This window comes from Apium graveolens, chromosome 2, assembly GCF_009905375.1.
Source record: "Apium graveolens cultivar Ventura chromosome 2, ASM990537v1, whole genome shotgun sequence".
Classification (NCBI taxonomy): Eukaryota; Viridiplantae; Streptophyta; class Magnoliopsida; order Apiales; family Apiaceae; genus Apium; species Apium graveolens.
The window spans coordinates 9,179,638-9,181,969 of NC_133648.1; the positions used below are offsets into that span (position 1 = coordinate 9,179,638).

At 42.7% G+C, this 2,332-nt stretch overlaps 1 non-coding gene across 1 annotated transcript; it reads left to right on the forward strand.

Annotated features, from left to right (window-relative positions):
- Window positions 1-1,933: 1,933 nt before the first annotated feature.
- On the forward strand, window positions 1,934-2,040 carry LOC141709880 (small nucleolar RNA R71). Its single transcript, XR_012570434.1, has one exon. It is a non-coding gene; the product is annotated as a small nucleolar RNA R71 (small nucleolar RNA).
- The last annotated feature ends 292 nt before the right edge of the window (window positions 2,041-2,332 follow it).

A 2,332-nucleotide genomic window follows, 5' to 3' on the forward strand; every position in this document is an offset into this window, starting at 1 on the left:
CTTCACTACCTGAAAGGTCAGATGCAATAATAACAGGTAAAGTAGATGCATCACCTAAAAAGGCATACCTCAAGTGTTCAGGCAATAGTTTAAGCTCCAAAGTAGATGCTTCCTCAATAGATGGTTTGAGCTTTCCTTCAGCATTCTTGAGATCAGAAGTACCAAGAGATTCAAATGACATGTCTAGCTTTCGCCTCCAAGGAGAAGCATTTAGATATTGTAGTTGCTCATTGCCATCCTCATCATCACTGTCAAACTCCTCCACTAAGGCTTTCTCTAATGCGTCAGACATTAGCATATGATCAAGTTATGAAGTTACCGCATAATCAATCAAATCCACCTTTAAGCACTCCTCGTCTTCTATAGGGAATTTCATCACTTTGAATACATTGAATGTCACATCCTGATCCTGCATCCTCATAGTAAGTTCACCTTTTTGCACATCTATCAAGGTACGGCCTGTAGCCAAGAAAGGTCTCCCCAAGATTATGGGAATCTTCTTATCTTCCTCGAAATCCAAAATGACAAAGTCTGCAGGGAAGAAGAGCTTATCCACCTTTACTAACACGTTCTCCATATGCCTCGTGGATATGTAATAGAATGATCAACCAATTGTAGAGACATGTAGGTGGGCTTTGGATCAGGCAAATTTAACTTTTTGAAGATAGACAACGGCATCAGATTGATGCTTGCTCCCAAATCGCACAGGCATTTATCAAAAGATAACTTGCCAATGGTGCAAGGAATGATGAAGCTACCTGGATCTTTAAGCTTTGGAGGTAATTTCTGTTGCAGCACAGCACTGCACTCTTCCGTTAGAGCAGCGGTGTCAAGGTCATCCAGTTTCACCTTCCTTGAAAGAATACTCTTCATGAATTTTGCATAACTAGGCATTTGCTCCAGAGCCTCAGCGAAAGGTATGTTGATGTGAAGTTTCTTGAACACCTCCAGAAACTTACCGAACTACTTATCCAGCTTTTGTTGTTATAATCTCTTAGGGAAAGGTGGTGGAGGATAGAGCTATTTCTCCCCTGTATTACCCTCAGGCAGAGTGTGTTCAACAGTAGTCTTCCTTGGTTCTGCCACTTTCTCCTTTTGCTTCTCTTCTTCATCACCAACTTCAGCTTCTCCATCTTTTACTTTTTCAGCATCAGCAACTTTTCCAGACCTTAAGGTAATAGCCTTGACTTGCTCTTTAGCTTCCTTCCTGCCTGGCACTTCAGTATCACTGGAAAGTGTGCCAGGTTGACGATTGAGCACTGCATTGGCTATTTGACTGATTTGATTTTCCAAGGTCTTGATAGAAACGGCCTGACTTTTGCACAACAGTTTGAGTTCCTCGAAATCAGCACTAGAAGGTGGAGCAGCACCTCCTTGTTGAGGATATGATTGCCTTTGAACATACTGCTGTGGTTGCTGGAATCCAGGTAGATTAAACTGTTTACTTACGCCTTGCTGATATAGTTGCTGAATAGCATTCTGAGTATTGCTCCAGCTAAAATTGGGATGATTTCTGTTGTTAGGATGATAAGTAGCTGACACAGGCTGCTGCGGTCGCTGATAATTATTCACATACTGAACACATTCATTAACAAGAGAACACTGATTCGTAGCATGAGAACCTGTACAAAGCTCACAGACCATAGCTATCTGATTGACTCCATAGGTGGCTAAAGAATCGACCTTCATAGACAGCGCTTGGAGCTGCGCTGCAATAGCTGTAGCTGCATCAACTTCCAGAATACCTGCTACCTTTCCAGGCATCATCCTTTGAGTTGGGTTTTGATGCTCATTTACAGCCATTGTTATAATAAGGTTATAAGCCTCAGTATACCTTTTGGCCCACAAGGCGCCTCCAGTTGCTGCATCGAGCATGGGCTGAGATTGGGCCCCCAAACCATTATAGAAACCAGTGATTACCATCTAGTCATGCATACCATGATGTGGACACTTTCTCAACATCTCCTTGTAGCGCTCCCAAGCTTCGCACATAGATTCTGTTGGTTGCTGCGCAAACTGAGTAAGAGCACTCCTCATAGCTGCAGTCTTCTCCATTGGATAGAACTTTACCAGAAACTTTTGCGCAAGATCTTGCCAAGTAGTGATGGACCCAGTTGGTTCAGAATGTAACCAGTTCTTAGCTTTATCCCTCATAGAGAATGGGAAAAGCCTCAGCTTGATAGCCTCATCAGTCACACCATTATATTTGAAAGTACTACAGATCTCGACAAAATTTCTGATGTGCATATTGGGGTCTTCAGTTGCAGCACCTCCGAAAGAAACAGAATTCTGCACCATCTGAATAGTGCCCGGCTTGATTTCAAACGTATTA